The sequence below is a fragment of the Caretta caretta genome, chromosome 9, assembly GCF_965140235.1.
Source record: "Caretta caretta isolate rCarCar2 chromosome 9, rCarCar1.hap1, whole genome shotgun sequence".
Lineage (NCBI taxonomy): Eukaryota > Metazoa > Chordata > Testudines > Cheloniidae > Caretta > Caretta caretta.
The window spans coordinates 88,310,887-88,328,748 of NC_134214.1; the positions used below are offsets into that span (position 1 = coordinate 88,310,887).

Sequence of the window (17,862 nt, forward strand, 5' to 3'; positions counted from 1 at the left end):
GGATGCAGAAGTAAAATGTCTAGTAACCATTAATGATTGCTTCTTGGAGCAGCTAGTCCTGGAACTCACAAGGGTAGAGGCAATTCTTGATTTGGTCTAGCACACAAGATCTGGTCCAAGAGGTGAATATAGCTGATTCATTTGGTAAGAGCAACCATAACGTAATTCAATTTAAAATCCTTGTAGGCGTGGGAAATATCAAAGAAACGCTCCACCGTAACATTTAACTTCAAAAAAGGGAAAGGACACAAAAATGAGGAAGCCAGTTAAATGGTAATTAAAAGTAACAGTAACAAGAGTGAAATGCCTGTAAGCTGCATGGAAACTTTTTAAAAACATCATAATAGAGGCTCAAACTGTAGGTATACCCCAAATAAAAAAAATGAAAAGCAACACGACCAAAAAAATGCCACCATGGCCAAACAGAGTCAAAGAGGTGGTTAGAACCAAAAAGAGATATCCTTTAAAAATGAGTCAAATCCTACTGAGGAAAATACAAAGGAGCCTAAACTCTGACATGTCAAGTGTAAAAGTATAATTAAGCAGTCCAAAAAAATATTTGAAGAGTAACTAGCAAAAGATACAAAAAGGAACAAAAAAATTTTTGTACAGCAGAAGCAATAAGCTTCCCAGACAATCAGTGGGGTCCACTGGACTATCATAGTGCTAAAGGAGCACTCAAAGAACACAAAGCCGTTGCAGACAAGCTAATTAATTCTTTATATAGGTTTTCACTGCAGAGAATATAGGAGAGAGATTCCCACACCTGAGCCATTCTTTTTAGGTAACAAATCTGAGCAAACGTCAGAGATTGAGGTCAACAGAGGATGTTTAGGAACAAATTAATAAATTAAACAGGATTAAGTCACCAGGACTAGATAACATTCACCCAAGAGTTCTGAAGGAGCTCAAATATGACACTGCAGAACAACTAGCTGTGGTATGTAACCTATCACTTAAATCAGCTTCTATATCAAATGCCTAAAGGATAATTAACATAACACCAATTTTTAAAAAGGCTCCAGAGGTAATCTTGGCAATTACAGGCTGGTAAGCCTAACTTCAGTACCAGGCAAACTGGTTGAAATGATAGTGAAAAAACAGAATTATCAGACACAGATGAAAACAATATATTGGGGAAGTCTCAACATGGCTTTTGTAAAGGGAAATCATGTCTTATCAATCTATTAGAATTCTTTGAGAGGGTCAAAAAACATATGGACAAGGGAGATACAATGTACCTGAACTTTCAGAAAGTCTTTGACAGGGTCCCACACCAAAGGCTCTTAAGCAAAGAAGCAGCCATGGGGTAAGAGGGAAGTCTTCTCATGGATCAGTAACTAGTTAAAAGATAGGAAACGAAGGGTAGGAAAAATGATAAGTTTTCAGAAAGGAGAGACTTAAACAGTGGTGTCCGCCAAGGAACTGTATTGGGATCAGCACTATTCAACATATCCATAAATGAGCTGAGTCTACAGATAATACAAAATTACTGAAGATAGCGGAGTCTAAAGCGGAGGAGTACAGAGGGATCTCACAAAACTGTGATTGTGAAACAAAATGATTGTATTTATCAACATTGAATTTAATCTAAGTAATGCATATTGGAAAACAATCCCAACTATACACCAAAAATGATGGGGTCTAACTTAGCTGTTACCACTCAAGACAGAGATCTTGGCGTCATCATGGGTAATTCTCTGAAAACATCTGCTCAATGTGCAGCGGCAGTCAAAAAAGCTAAAAATGTTAGGAACCATCAGGAAAGTGATAGATAATGAGACAGAAAATATTGTAATGCCACTGTATAAATCTATGGTATGCCCATGAAGTTCTGGTCGCCCTATCTTACAAAAGATATTGGAATTGGAAAAAATACAAAGAAGAGCAACAAAAATGACTGGGGTCTGGAACAGCTTCCATAGGAGGAGAGATTAAAAAAGACTGGGACTATTCAGCTTACAAAAGAAATGACTAAAGGGCCGATGTGACAGAGGTCTACAAAATCACGAGTGGTGTGGAGAAAGTGAATAAGGAAGTGTTATTCACCCCTTCACATAACACAACTAGGGGGTCACCCAATGAAATTACTTCTGTTTTAAATTTGTTGCCTATTACTTCTTCACACAACGCACAGTCAGCCTGTGGAATTCATTGCCAGGAGAGGTTGTGAAGGCCAAAAAGTATAACTGGGGTTAAAAAAGATTGAGATAAATTGAGAAAAATATTTGATAGGTCCATCAGTGGTTATTAGCCAAGATGGTCAGGGACTCAATCCCATAATAAATTAATGCTTCAAAATATTTGACCATTTTTACATTATTTTATATTTGACCCATCAATTGACCAATTATTTTTGGAACAGTCAAATGCTCAGTCCTAATCTGTAATCACCACAGTACAGTCCTATCCAGAATTTATAGAACAGCTCAAGGTACCAAAGTCTCAACATTAGTCTGCTGTTAAGCGAACGTGTGAAACCCCTACTGGGAAAAATGTTTATATCATCCTCTTGCAAATGGCCCACATGGAAGATAACAGTTTACTATTGCTACCAGTTACTCAGTTAGTGAAGTGGTAGATGTCTGTGCTGTAGATATGAGGCAGAGAAGTAAAGTTATTTGTCCGCAGTCACACAGAGTCTGTGTGTGAACAGGAATTACAATACATTCCTAGTTCTGCACTTAGACCATATCTGTCTCAATATTAGAATCTGTAAAAATATAGTTCTGGACAGCATTGTTTCATATAACCACAAACACTTTTAAAGAATATAATCATCACAAACTGAGTAAAGGAATGTATAAACTGTTCAAAAATAATCTCAACACAGAATTAAATTATAGATTTGGTGCATCTCATTCTGAAATTAAAGACATCATCTATTAAAACTAGATATCTGTAGTTTTGTGGTGACACAATCTGCGTGTTTCATAATTAGATTCCTAGCACAAACAAGAAAACCAGATGATTATTCCTGAAGTATTGAATTTCTCCCTTCTAATTATAGAAAAGAGGGATATGAACCTGTCTCTTAGAGCTAAAGAGTGTTACAAAAATAGAAGTGTTTTGGGATTGTTTTTGAGAGGGGAGAAAAACAGAAGAGGGGAGGGTCCTAGCATTTGGCCAGCAACTTTCTCAACATATGAGACGTCAATAAATTATTTACACAGTATCATTGGTGTGCAAAATGCTCTACATATCAGTAGGATGACACAGGAGTTTACAACATTAATTCCAGCAAAAAGGTGCTGAGGTTATGAGAAGGATTAGGACCATAAACAGTAAAAGGGCAGACATATGCTTTTGTTGTATAAGTATCTTATTAGGTCCTTTAACTTACATTTAAAAAATAATAATAATATTACTTTGATGTAGTCAATTCAGAGCAGGCAGCAAAAAGAGCCTATTTTGAAGATGCCATTTCAACCAGCAAAAAATTGAAGTATCCATAGTAAGCACAGATTTAAAGCCAGACCTTTGGCATCTAGTACTGGTATATGTATCTGCTAAGGTCAACATATATTTCTAATTATCATGAAACTGAAACTATCTTTCATATGTTTAGTACTTAAGCATTTAAATTTTGTCTATTTATATATTTCATACAGCTTTCAGCGTTTGTTGGCAAAATTAAGTTGACTTATGAGTTTATCTATGAATTTCAGAAGACCATGAGTTTTACTGAAACATAATTAACTTATTAACTTTTAAAAGAAAATGTATCATGCTGAAAGATCACAAGGTGGAGCTCTAGCCTAAAGCTAACTAAAGAAACTCTAGAAGACAGGTCATCCAGAGGTTGACCTAGTTATTTCTTTACAATAAACTTTATAATACATTGTTAAAAACAAAATACTGTAGCATATTTTGCTTACATTTGCCAAATCTCTATACAAAACAGTTCAAATACATCAAAAAAGTTCCTGCATCTTGGGTGAAATTAAAAAACACATTTATTTGGAATCACTCTGGACTCTTCTTGGATATAAAAATGTCAAGGGCAACTATATCACTATATCATGACCTTGCTGAACTTTGTAGACAGTTCCAAAAATAACTGCAAAAAGATTTAAATTACAATGTTTTACAGTGATGCATCACCATACTGTAACCAAAGCCCTTTATTTTCAGTTTCTATTTTGTTTATAATTTTCTGGAAACTTATCAGTGTTTATTACAAAAATTTAAAAAGTGGGTGAAAATCAGTGCAAAAAATTAACTTCAGTGTTCTGAGTATATATTAGGGGAAGGAAGGACAGAAAATAAAACAAAGTACTTCTGATCTGGTTTCACACTCTGGAAGGAAAGATGGCAGCTTGGTGACTTGAGCAGCCCAGATCACAAAGCTGCCATCTCTCCTTCCAGAGTGGGGAGACAGATCCGTGGAGTTCCAGCATTTTTCTTTTTAGGACTTGGGCACTGACGTACAGATATGTACATACATGTATGTTTGCATTTTCCACTATGTTACCTTCTTTTAACAGGCAGCCTTGCATTTACACTTAGACTAATTTATTATTAACATAAACACATCTACCTAATATATTGGATTTTCTTAATCAGTATTCAGGTTTTTTTTTTACCATTACGACTCAAATAAATCAAATAGGTTTTGTAAAACCTAGGAAATTTTTGGTAAATAATCATAAATAAATAAATAAATAAATAGTAAAAGCTGAAAGTGAAGGACCTTGACTATAACCTACCATTAAAGATTTAACAAACAAGAAGTGTAATACCATTATGATTCATTAAAGCGGGGGGGGGGGGGGGGGGAATGGGAGAAAAGATCTCCAGTGATATCAGTCAGTCATTTAATTATATCAGTAATTTACAATGTATCAGTTGAGGATTCCATTACAAACACCTGTGATGGTACAAAAGCAAGGACTAAAATAAGCTTCTAACTCTACCCACAATTGGAGCTCTACTTCACTGCAAAGTTCACTCAAGTTATAACTTGCCCCTAACTCCAGTCCCTTATACAAAATAAATTGAGTTTAGTACTACTTTTAACTCAAATTGGCTGGCCTGTGACAAGGCATAAGCTAAAACTCGAGTATGAACAACTCCTCAGGTGTTAACACAACCAGAGGCTAGCACCACTCAAGTGCCAATACGCTCCAATGCCTTCCTTCTTCTCCATGTGCCCAAAAAAAGACAGACAAGTTCTCCCACAATTCACTTGGGAAAAATTTAGGAAGAGATTCATGTTACTACAGCGCTAAGGACCATGGGATGTGCCCCCAGAAGTCTTGGCATCCCACACAAGTGAGTACAGTGCGAGCGTGTACACACCGACTTTAGTACTATTTTGCAATGTGGCCGCTCTCACTTGCGCTAAGCTAAGTTGAGAGAAAAGACTGAAATGTAGACAACTTCTTAACTCTGAAGTGACAACATATCTTTAGTCAAACTTTACTTAAACATAGCAGCAGATACCTGTAATATAAGTCACCACTGACCAAACAACCCAGTAATATGTAATCCTACATATGGTGCCAAAAGGTCAGGTTTAATTCAGAATTTGTTATTAACGGTGATTCAGAGAGAGAAAAGCAAATTATCTGAACTGAATTTACACTTAGAGACTTATAAGAAATAAGGTAAAGTTTTATATCAGCTCTCTTTTCTTTCCTTTTTTAAAAACAAAGCTCACATCTCTTAAGGAGACTATTTCACACTTAAAATTCAGGATAAACATCAGGAAGAGATGCAAAGAAAAGAATGATGGTCTTACGGACAGGTCATGATTCTGTACATTGGGATTCAATTTCTCATTGAGCCACCAACTTCCTATTTGACCTTAGGAAAGTCACAATCTACATTGTGCCTCAGTTCCTCATCTGCATGGAGTGACATCTGAAGAAGTAGGTTTTTTACCCACAAAAGCTTATACCCACATAAATCCGTTCGTCTTTAAGGTGCCACCAGACTCCTCGTTGTTTTTACTCAAGTTACAGAATCACTCAAAAACGATAAATACATAAAACAACAACATAGAATAATGCCTGAAGTGACTACTGGACGTTTCACATGCTCTAGATTGAACTGATCACATTACAGTAGCCACAGTCACAGAACGAATTGCTAGGGTGTTGCCATGTGACTAGATGAGTGCCTTGTTGCATTTTTCCACTGTTGTACATTTAATATGGAAGGGATTAAAATATTTTACAAGAATATTTTAAATATAAAGAACATCTAACTTCTTCCATGCTTAAGAACTTCGGCATTGTTCTTTTATCATAACAATGGTCCATTACCCGCATTCTAGAGGACAGTTTAATACCCCAATAAAAGGCAAACAATTTGCTTTTATCACTCCCGTGACCCTGACACTGTTTTTCCACAAAAGCTAAGCTTCTCCTCCAATAGCGTGGCTCCAAGCAATAGCCCTTTCTGAAGGACTTTGTATTTTGCTAGACTAGTGATACAATTTGTGGGATTTGGCACCACAGCCTGTTCTTCCGCCTTCCCCTTCCCTGTCTCCCCCAGCCAGCAGGAAAGGGAGGGCTGGAGCCGTCACCGGGGTTATGTACTTCAAAAGCAGGAGCAAAGATTGAACATTTGCCACCTCCACTGTCTTAGAAAAATCCTTGGAGTTATTTGGTACCAATGGATCATCATTAACAAGATCCTTGAGAGAACCAGCCTAAAGTCTAAGCAGAATATGCGGGACCTTTGCAGGCTTTGCTGGTTGGGACACGTAGAATGCATGCCTCAAGACTGACTGCAAAAGGCTGTGCTCTATGGTCAACTTAAGAACTCGCCGCAACACAGAAGAAGACCAAAGCTCCAACAGAGCAATGAGGTCAAAGCAAGGCCTCAAGAAATTCAGCATTCCCACTGATAACTACTGTTGGAAGGATTTTCCCAGTTAACTTTGCAGAAGCCAAGTTAAGACTGGTGCAGTCATTGCACAGCGCCATCAGAGAGCACAGGCTGAGGTCCAGAGGCAAGCCAGGGAGCAAAGTATGCTTCAACTTCCATCTGGCAAGTGGACATGTAGCTATTGTGGGAAGTACTCGCACATCACTAAGCACCACTGTCAAGATGTTGGACAGCCATATAAAAGGCAAACAGAAGTGGTCGAACTGACCTTAAATACATCATCTATTCCTTGTTTTATAATAGCTGTCAGGTCACCTCTGATGTAGTTCTAATCTTTTTAATCTTTCCTCCCATGGAAGGATCTCCATGCCTCTAGTAATTTTTTGTTGCCTTTCTCCACACTTTTTATTTCTTCCTCATCCTTTATAAGATAGGGTGACCAAATCCAAAAAACAACGTTATGGTATACCACTAATATCATTATGCCATTTTATAACAAAGCTGTTATTCTCCATCCCTTTATAAAAATTGAACACCATTTACTTTTTTGAACTTCTGCACACTAAGCAAGTGTACTCACTGAGCTTTCTACAAGAAGATCTAGTTCGCTCCATGACCGCCCTCCCAAAAAAATCCATCCACAAGCGTTATTTACAGTAAATTTGGTACCCATAAACATATGACAGGTTTCAGAGTAGCAGCTGTGTTAGTCTGTATTTGCAAAAAGAAAATGAGTACTTGTGGCACCTTAGAGACTAACAAATTTATTTAAGCATCAGCTTTCGTGAGCTAGTGGTCACTGAATGCATCCAATGAAGTGAGCTGTAGCTCACAAAAGCCGATGCTCATATAAATTTGTTAGTCTCTAAGGTGCCACAAGTACTCCTTTTCTTTTTGCATAAACATATGAGTAGTTTGGATAAATGTTTTGTATAAATGTTCCCATCATTTTCTATATCAACAGCACTGATCCCAGCACAGATTCCTGGGCATCCCTATCTTAGCCTCCCGGCATGAGAGATACGTTTGATATTTGAGCAGAATTGTTTTGATGTCGTTACATTTATCAATTTATAACTATGACCATCTTACAGTAGCACTGAGGCCTCAAGATATCTCCTTCAATCAGGATACAAATGACTTCAGTGTGTTTGCATTCTTCAGTCTTAATTAGGCTGGTGTACTTTCCTGGCCTTATAGCTTCAAAACAAATTAGTATTTCAAGAATTTGAAAAAATTGTTAAAAAGAGGAAAGGTTTTAAAGTGTGTTCCAAAAATGTCTAGCTCAAACCTCAAATGCTATATTACAAAAATGTTATAGATTTATGAAATACTAAATATTAAAGGAGCTATTTTCAAAAGCACTCATAATTGGCCTAACTCTACCACCATTAAATTACTGGTAAAACTCATTTGTTTTGTTCTATAATGAAATGTGTTGTTGGATCTAATCTGATGTTATTTTATACTTGACAAAATATTTATTACAGGTATGTAATTATTACAGGTCAGAATTATAAAGTTACTCAGTTTGATTGACAGAATTATTTTTATAAATAGGAGAAAAATAAAACTTTTTTATGAATAGGAATAAATGAGGCTGTTTCATATATGTACTGCTGTGAGTTTAAGCATGCCTTGCAAGCATGTTTTTAAACTATATTACATTGTTTAGCAACAGGATTTTTTTTATATTCGTATTGCAGTATATGGAATAACTGAATAAGAAATCTGATTCTATTATCTAATAAAAGAAAATTTCCTACCTATATTCTGCTTCTCAGAAGAGTGCATCTTACAGGATTCTCACCCCTGGACCTGAGGTTTTTGGGTTTTTTTAAACTCACAATATTCAGAACACTCTTAGATCTAAACAAAAATACATATATATTTTTAACCATTAAGAGTGGTAGTGAGATAGAGTACGAGCTAAGTTCCCTAATGTTTGTCATGCATCACGCTTTGGTAAAGAAATGACATCCTCCAGATGTTACAGTCAGTTCCTTGGACTGCATGGAAGATGAAGCTCCTAGGGAATAAATAAAATAAAAGGCAATTCAGGATAGCTAACAGACAATCAAAATAGGCCTTACTGAAAAATGAATACCAAGGTTCAAGAGAAATGCCTCATAAAAGTGAAACCTCCAAACTCTGAAGAAAAGTAAGTTGTGTTAAGCAAGGTTCCTGAGAGGTATCTTTAGAGAAACAGAATTACAGATAAGTAAATTTCTCACCTGCCCCAGAACTACAAAAACAATTAAGAAAAGATTAGTTGGCTGGGATTTTTCAAGAGCCTAAAAGAGTTAGGTGCCCAAGTTACATTCAAGTCTATTTTCAAAGTAGCAGCCGCATTAGTCTGTATTCACAAAAAGAAAAGGAGTACTTGTGGCACCTTAGAGACTAACAAATTTATTTGAGCATAAGTTTTTGTGAGCTACAGCTCACTTCATCGGGAATTGAGCATTTAATTCCTTCAAGCTTCTTGGAAATTTCCAACCAGATCACTACGCCCCACATAAGCAGCACATTGTTCTTATTGTTTCCCTCCCTCCCTCAAAAGCCTAGTTACTGCAGAAGACATGGATCCACCATACACAGTAAGCTACCAACTAGCTATATAATAAAACGAAGACCTGAATAACCTTTATCACTGCTGTCTATAGATTTGCAACAGCTTCAATTGTAGAGGTAGCATGATCCAGCAGACAGGGCACTGGACTGGAACTCAGGAGAGTGCTATACTTTGTTCTTCCATTAAGCTGCTACTTGACCCAGCATACATGATTTCACTCTTCTACCTCTGTTTCTCCTCTCACCATTTAGGCTGAAATTTTCAAAAGGGGCTCAAGGTAGTGACACAGAGTGCTGGGACTCAGCAAATGAACCATCATTCTATAGTCAGTTTAGCCAGTCAGGCCCTGACACAGGTCCTGCATATGGAAAGAGGTAGCTGGGCCTGATAAAGGGAGCTCTCTGTGCAGAGACGTTTTCCACCCCTTCTAGGTAAGCTCAACAACTCTGTAAATAGTATGGCAGCATGAATATCTAAAAGGTGGTGAGGTGAAGCACTGTACATAAACTACACAGTGGTATCTACAAAAGGAAGGTCTCTGAGTGGTCTGTGAGTGAATAAAGATGACTGGAACAGAGGGTGTCGCATCACAGGAAGTTGCGCCTGAATATCCCAGCCTTACATTGTAAGCTCTATAGGAGGGGACTGTCTTAATAAAGGATAGCAATAAGACAGAAAATATGATGTCACTATATAAATCGATGGTACACCCCCACCTTGAATACTGCATGCAGTTCTAGTTGCTCCACCTCAGAAGAGACATTAAAATTGGGAAAAGGACAAGAAAAATTATTAGGGGTAGGGGAACAGTTTCCAGGGAGAGATTAAAAACACTGGGACTGTTCCGTTTAGAAAAGTAACAACTAAGGGGGGATATTACAGAGATCTATAAAACCATGAATGGTGTGGAGAAAGTGAAAGTGTTGTTTACCCCTTCACATAACAGAAGAACTAGGAGTCACCTAGAAAAATTAATAGGCAGCAGGTTTAAAACAAACAGAAGGAAGTACTTCTTCCCACAATGCAGTCAACCTATGGAATTCATTGCCACGGGATGCTGTGAACGCCAAAAGTATACCTTGGTTAAAAAAGAGGAGGTTACTCACCTATGCAGTAACTGACGTTCGAGAGGAGTGTCCCTGTAGGTGCTCCCCTGTTGGCATTGGTGCGCCCCTGCGCCGTTGTTCGGAGATTTTTACAGCACTAGCCATATCGGCCGCGCATGCGTGGAGCCTGCCTCACACACCAGTCTTGTCTTAATAGTACTCATGCGCGGCTGAACTCCTCAGTTCCTTCTCAGCTTGGGAACAAAAAGGTTGGTGTTAAAAAGGTGAAGTGGGAGAGATGCTATTCTTTTGCGTGAGCTGAAATGTGCTCCTATGAACTCCAGTTGTTGAGTGCATATTTTCTTTGTTCATTCATAGGCCAAGAGCATGGAAACGTTGGACTGTCTATTGTGTGGCTTGAATGGCTTCTTGGAGGGTCCTAGCTTTGAAAAGGCAGTTGTCGAGGTAAGTAAAAATTATGATTCCCTGCCTTCTGAGATGAACTGTTACAACTAGGAGGAGTCTGGAAAAGACACGAGGCGCAGTCGAGAGGCGGAAAGGTAAGGACCCTGTACTGGTAGTGTTGTGAGCCCAGAACAAAGCGAATAAAATGTCTGTGGGCAGGATGTATGGTCATAGGAACATAAGCATCCTGCATGTTGAGGGCTGAAAATCAATCTCACGGCTCCAGTGCTGGAATTATGGCTGCAAGAGTCACCATTTTGTATTTTTTATTTTAATTTAACAAATTTATTGAGGCATCTGAGGTAGAGAACGGGTTGCCATCCCAAGTTTTCTTTTATGTTAAAAAGTAATGGGAGTAAAACCCTTTTCCTCTGTGATGGTCAGGCACTGGTTCTACTGATCCTAATTGGAGGAGGTGACGCACATCTTGGTGGAGCAGTTGTTCGTGAGAGGAGTCCCTGAAAAGGAACAGGGTGGGAGGGACGGGGGGGGCAAAGATAGGAAGGGAATAGGCACTGAAGGGATGATGTTTTCTATAGCCTCGATCACATCTTCAAATTTGCTTATTAGTGGGATGGGGATGACATGGATCCAATGCATTGGTACAGCAACATTGATATCTTGGTCACTGACATTGTTGTTCATATGGTCTATGACTTTGTTGAGTATATGTTAGGTAACGTGGACGTTGATAAGGCTGGTACCTATGTTGTCTCCTCCTATTTGCAGGGGTTTGGATATTGAGACACCGTAATTTCGTTCTTGAATCCTTCATGGAGTGAAGTACATCATTGGCGTTACAGGCAAACAGCTTTTCACCATCAAAAGGGAGATCTTCAATGATATTCTGAACCTCATGAGGAAAAGACTATGAAAGCCATGAAGCATGACACATCACGAATGCTGTAGCAACAGACCTCGCAGCTGTCTTAGCAACATCAAGCACAGCTTGTCATGCGGTACGGGAGATGATTTGTCCCTCAGAGACTATGTCTTTAAATTGATGGGATTGGGTTTTTTTGCCCTCTGGAATGTCATCCATAAAGTCCATGAGTTTCTCATAATTTCTGTGGTCATATTTTGCAAGAACAGCCACATAATTAGCTATCCGGAATTGTAATATAGACAAAGCATACACCTTACAACCAAGCAGGTCCAGCCTTTTACTGTCTTTATCAGTTGGGGTAGATCTGGGAAACTGGTGATTGTTCTTTTGATTAGCTGCCTCTACTACCAATGAGTTTGGCTCTGGGTGAGTAAAAAGTCAGTCAGATCCTTTGGAAGGAATAAAACATTTCCGGTCAGCTCGCTTACGGTCGGTGTGCTAGTAGCCAGTGTCTGCCATATGGTTTTGGTAGGATCCATAATGGCTGAATTTATAGGTAAGGCAATCTTGGATGTGAAGGGAGGTTGCAGGAGATCAGTCAACTCACGCTGGTTTTTAGAAACGTCCTCCAGATTAATCCTCAACTTATTGGTGACACTTTTGAAGAGGTCTTGAAATTTTAAGAAATCATCTGACAGCGTTGGTGGGGGAGGCAGTATAGCCTCATCCTGTGTGGATATGGCTCCACAAGGGTTGGGGAAGCATGTGTAGTGTGTTCATCGAAGTGTGGAATAATAGTTTGCTGTTGTGTCTCATTCATAGCCATGTGCACTGGTGGTGGCGAGGTGACATTGCTCCTATTTTTGGCATCTTGGCGATCATAGTGGAATCGCTTATATGGTGCCCATGAACCCCAGTATTGCCACTGACTGGGAAAGGGTATAGGTGGTGCCATCCACGGGTTTGTATAACAGGGAAGGAGGTTTTTGATGAAGGAAGACCTAGATTTTCTGTGACCAGTGCTGATTTGGGTCTGTGACTGGGAGAACTGGTATGGCGAAAAGTCTCCCTGCACTATGGCTTCCTCATCACTAGAAAAGTGAGATACAGCCAGAGACACCTGTCCAGACTGTATGCGAATGTCCGTAGAAAAATAGGTTTCCTTTTTTGTCCTTTTTGGAGGCGGGAGAGCTATCACTTACTGAGGAGCCCATATCTGGGTCAGAAGCAGGTCCGAGTGACTTTTCAATAGGAATCATTTGCAGTAGGAGTTCTCTGTCTTTACGTGCCCTGAATTTTAATTTGGAACAATGGGCATATTTTTGAGGAATGTGGGACTCCCCCAGACATTTTATACACTGGGAGCGGCCATCCAAGATACGGACAGCGTCCCTGCACGTAGTGCACCGCTTAAATCCTGGGGAGCCAGGTATATTAGCATCGACTGGAGAATGAAGCGGGAACAAATTTTTTTTTTTTTTTAAGTTATTAGATAACTAGAGTGCTAAACTAAGGGAAAAAAGGATGTTGAATGGATAAGAGAAAAAAAGTTTTAACGAGCCTGCTATAGGTCCGACTCCGGCCGGGGACAGCAGAGAAGGAACTGAGGAGTTCAGCCACGCATCCGCACTATTAAAACAAGACTGGTATGTGAGTCACGCTCCACGCATGCGCGGCCAATACGGGTACTGCTGTAAAAATCCCCGAACAACGGCGCAGGGACACACCAACACCTACAGTGGAGCACCCACAGTGACATCTCTCGAAAAAGAAGAAAGATTAGATATGTTCATGAAGGATAGGTCCAACAATGGCTATTAGCCAAGATGGTCAGGGACACAAACCCATCTTCTGGGTGTCCCTGAGCCTCTCATTGCTAGAGCTGGAAGACAGGGGATGGATCACTTGACATTAGTCCTGTTCATTCCCTCTGAAGCAGGGGTTCTCAACGTTTTTCTTTCCGAGCCCTCTCTCCCCACAACATGCTATAAAAACTCCGCAGCCCACCTGTGCCACAACAACTATTTTTCGGTATATAAAAGGCTGCATTAGGGGGTAGCAAGCAGGGCAACTGCCTGGGCCCCACACCAAAGGGGGTACCGTAAAGCTAAGTTGCTCAGGCTTTGACTTCAGCCCCAGGTGGCGGGGGGGATTGGTGCCCCAAGCTGCAGTCTCATGTGGCAGAGCTTTAACTTTCTGCCCCAGATTCTAGCAAGTATAATGCTGGCCATGCTTGGTGGACCCCCTGAAACCTGCTCACAGGCCTCAGGGTGCCCCAGGACCCCTGGTTGAGAACCACTGCTCTGAAGCGTCTGGCTCTAGGTCCCTGTCAGAAGACAGGATACTGGGCTAGTATGGCCATTCCTGTGTACTTACTATGTATTTGTACAATGCCTTTTACAATGGGTTTCCCTAACGTGCTACCAGAATACAAATAGTAAATTACTACTACCACAATAATGAACGGCTACAACTACAGCATTACACTATTTCATTGGCCTCTGCAGGCCTGACTGTAAAAGGAAAAAAGCAATATATTGGCTGAGTTCGAATGGATGCCTATTTGTGCAAGGACTTTGCGAGGACTTTCTAGTGCATAGAACGCTTATTAGCATAATAATTCTGAGAACAACAGCAGAGCACTGTATTCATACTGATGCTCCTGATATTGCTGTTATACAAGCAAGAGGTGGTTAATCAATATCAGTTACTAAACGATTTACCTACTGGTGCAGAAGATGACTGAATGCTACAAGCTAATCTATGCCATTGGAATCTGAACAGGAACTTAAAAAGAATGGCCCAAACATTGTGTTTCATCAAAACCTTATTGTTTGAAAGGCCTGTAAAAACTAAATACTAAAACAGATCTTGGCTTTTTATTTTTGCTTTTTAGACTAACAGTTTGCTATTTCCATAAAAGCTTTGACACATGATATTGATACACAGGATATCTAGATAAAGAACACACTATCTTCACATTAAAAAATCATCCTTGTAATTTCACCCCTCCTTACATCTCTGCCATAAAAAAAAGTCATAACTTAAAGCTCATTTACTATCCACTCCCTCAAAGACTTCTACTAATGTCCACATTATTTGTTCAGCAGTTTGTGCCATCAAATACTACTCTTTAAGTGAGAGCAGCAGCAGTGTGTATTGCACAATTTTCATGCAACTTACAGGCTAACTGACCTTACACGTGACATAGGTTATCAACTAACCAGTTCTACAACTATTATGACAAGACTTTATCATCATATACAAAAAAGTCACTATAAACAACTATTTTAAAAAATCCTCCTTACTTGCTGGGGAAGAGAGGAAGATTATGAGACAGAACGAGTTAATGTGGCAAAGTAACTTACAGAGACCTAGAATTAAAGTCGGTTACAAGTGTAACATGTTATAGCAATCTGGATTGAGACCACAGGATACTTTTTTTTATATCCTAAAACCACCATAAAAGACTGGCATTATTCAAGTCCAGCAGTCCTTTCAATTCCGGAAAGGACTACTTCTGGCAGGTTAAGAATTGTGGTTACTGAAAGAGCTATAGCTTGCTGCTTTTATAAAACTCAGGAAGAAAATCCAATTATTTGTTTTAAAAAGGTAACAAATAGACAACTGCTTTCAAAAGTACCGAAAATGTAAAAGCAAAAATGTCCCATTGCTTTTCAATGGGACTTGTGCTCCGAAATCTCTAGGTGCTTTTGAAAAGTCTTCCCATAAAGCCTTAAAGATACTATGCTTATTAATGCTAATCAACCAAAATTCAAACTGAACTGAAGGGTTGCCATGGTATCAAAAGGTGCTTAATTCAATCCATATTGTTGAAAAAAAAATAAAATAACCAACATTTAAGTAAGGATAGTGTCTCATCAAGGTAAGAATGAACAGTCATACTCCAGCCACAAAATGTCAAGTGCATGGTGCAAAAAAATCCCAAAATTCATTGGTTCCACTTCTTATGTATCCTTTATTTTGAAATAAAAAAATCTTCAAGTACTTAATATTAATTAAAGAGTTTAAAATCATTTAAAACAACTACCATGGTATCTATTACTTCAGTAGGGAGATGATGTTCAGTACTTCAGCAGATGATATTCAAGAAAGTAAGACTGAGCAACTGCTGTCACCTTCTCTTCAGTGCTGTTCTTCTTTTATCTTTTGCAAAAAGTAGCAGAAGCAGCAGTGCCAGACAGATATCTCAAACAAGTTACATATGCTATGAATCCCCCCCACACACACACTCACACACACAAAGAAGAGAAATAAAGGAACCCAGTACTCCCTACTATCCCAGGTCACTAAGTTATAAGAATTCCTTCACACTCAGCATACCATGAAGATCACACTAAGTGCATAGGCTCAAAAGGTATCAATGAAACTGCTTCAGCTGTTGTCACATTCACCTACTCACATGAAAATTCTCAAATGTAAGTAAGTATTTTTGAAAAAAAAAACAGGCTTCTCTGAAAGCTGTGACAAAAATACGTTTGATATGAGCAAAGCGATGAACAGGCAAAGAATGTCACAAAACCTTATACTCAGTATCATACTTCAACTACATATTCAACATCCTTTTGCTACTGCTTCTCTTATACAAGACATAACAATAAACTACTATTTTGGGGCGTTCTCTTCTAATAAGTTTTCCATTTTTACAGATTTTTATTGCAATTAACACTATAGTTATTGGAAATATGATGACATTTTACTGTGAGATTTTAGTTTCCATATTAGTCTAATATTTGTAATCTAGTGAATTTTTTAATATAGCAAATCAAATCTGACTTATCTCTGGGTTAAGATGAGGAATGTATCTTAAATAGTCTGCTTCTACAAGTATAGAAAATTGCTTCAGCCACCCAGTTTTAGTTTTTAACCCAATATTTGGAATTGTATAATCCTGTGTTTTGCCGTTTCTGTTGATGCTTCATTTGACATCAACAATTACTTTAATTTATTAGATATCAGGTACTACACCAGCTACTATTCTCCCTGCTAATTTTTGTGGTTTCACAATCGTATTATTTTAGTGTTTCTTTTCCCTGTTTCTGTGTGAAAGACCCACAAAAACAGGAAAAATTAATTAACTATACAAGGGCAGCAATGAAACTGACTAAACACAAAGGGCTGTCAAGTACACAAAGGAAACAAACCGAAAAAGAAAAATCCCTACTGGTTTCTCCAATTTCTTTCAGTTATACTCATCTTAGGTATTACTTGTAACAATAGCTGACAAAAAATTCAGAAAGAAGAGCGACTAAAGTTCACAGTACCACTTTTAAACTGCTATATTCCTTCTATTCCTTTCTTTTGGCAATACACCATTAACATGATGTATTACTTGAATACTAGTCAACATATTTCTCTAAAAACTACACTCCATGATGTTCACCAGTAATAGTGCTCAAATTTTCAATTTTAAGGCATTAACTTTTTTATAACTATTTACTCAATGTCAGTGCGTCTTCGCTCTAATGAGGCAGTTAGCCACCAATTGCAGAATTAATACTCAGCACTCTCTATCAAGAAAAGTGATGACTGCCCAAGATTCTGCTGTGACTTACTGCTAGCAGATGTGCTTCTTGTTAAGGATTTTACCAATAGCTTGCGATCATTTCTCTCATAATTCTATCATCCTGTTAAGTCTACAGCCTGTTAAAAGAGGTATTTTAAAAGTTAAAAAGACCTTTTTTTATAATTCAAAACACTTTTACTGCTATTTATAGTAACCTCTAGATATCTGAAACTGAAGTCTACTTTTTCAAAAATATTTTTTCAGTCCCACATTAACTTGTTATTGTGGGGTTGCTCATGAATGCTGGCCTGCTGATGTATGGGGCAAAAGAACAGCTTAAGAAAACAGAATTTGGTTTAGAAATTCAAAACTGGGATAGGTTATTTCTTTATTTAATAACTCAGCATTTTATGGGGTAATGTTAACTAGTGAATTTTTCAAAATATGTGCTTCAAATCCCCCAAGTACTGATCTTTTAATAAAAATGATGGATTGGCACTGAATTACCTTGTGTCACGCTAACTCTTTAGATTGTGAATATAGAGTGCCAATCTTGTGTACTGCATATTCAAAAGGGCAGTTACTGTTG

At 38.4% G+C, this 17,862-nt stretch overlaps 1 protein-coding gene across 6 annotated transcripts in view; it reads right to left on the reverse strand.

Annotated features, from left to right (window-relative positions):
• The window catches only part of STAG2 (STAG2 cohesin complex component), a 182,309-nt gene that overhangs the window by 121,223 nt on the left and 43,224 nt on the right, over nt 1-17,862 (reverse strand). The window contains exon 1 of one of the 6 annotated variants that reach the window (XM_048865352.2): nt 1,242-1,314. The exons of the other annotated variants lie outside the window; for them this stretch is intronic. The gene's annotated coding sequence lies outside the window, so the exon portion shown is untranslated. Of the gene's footprint in view, nt 1-1,241; nt 1,315-17,862 lie in introns of those variants that run through there. 6 annotated transcript variants of the gene reach the window in all.